Here is a 1,031-nt window from a genome sequence, read left to right on the forward strand (position 1 = left end):
AGATACGAAGCCGCCCGTTAGAATATTAGTATTATAATATCTATTCTTATAAATTCTAAATATAGTGAGCCGCCTATTAGAATATTGGTATTGTAATATCTATTCTTATAAATTCCAATACAAATATAAAACCGGTATTAGATTTAAAGCGTTAACGTTCCGCCCGCTAGAATATTAGTATTATAATATTTATTCTTATAAATTCTAATACGGATATAAAACCGGTATTAGATTTAAAAGTTAATTAGGTTCCCGACTATTATTAAAATTATTATCCTATAGGTATACGAGGTAGTAAATATTGTTTTACCTAATAAGGAATACTATATTGAATTTAAGCGTATTAATAAGTACTTTAAAATACTAATATAATTACGCTCCGTAGTTCCTCTTATTGGATATTCTCTATTATCCGCGTTCGTAGTACAGCCTAATGCTTTTATAAAGTACCTTCCGTTATCTACACCTACTATATAATAACTACGTAATTGAATCCTAAAGCTCCTCTTATAAATTATCCTCTATTATTCGCGCCTACTACAACCTACTACAAATCCTAATACGCAATTGAATTCCGAAGTTCCTCTCGTAGGCTATTTTCTATTATTCGTGCCTACTACGACCTACTACGAATTCTAATACGTAATTAAATTCCGAAGTTCCTCTTGTAAATTATTTTTTATTATTCGCGCTTACTACGATTTATTATAAATCCTAAATATAATCCCCCTCCCTATAAGTTCTATCTTCGGGACCTTCGTTTCTTTCCTTCGCTTTTTATAACTCTATATACTACTTCTTCTATAAACCTCCTTTATTTATATTATTCCTTTTTAATCGCCTTCCTATTACCCTCGCTTTATTCTTTATATTACTCTCTTTATTCTAATAGTATAATACTTAATTACTATCCCTATTCTCCCTACTATAATCCGAATTTTATACTTTTTTATTTTCTACTTTTCTTTCCTACCTTCTTATAACCGCTACTACTACCTACTCGTCCTATCCTTCCCCTTCTAACTATTACC

The sequence above is a fragment of the Neurospora crassa genome, linkage group VI, assembly GCF_000182925.2.
Source record: "Neurospora crassa OR74A linkage group VI, whole genome shotgun sequence".
NCBI classification, from domain to species: domain Eukaryota; kingdom Fungi; phylum Ascomycota; class Sordariomycetes; order Sordariales; family Sordariaceae; genus Neurospora; species Neurospora crassa.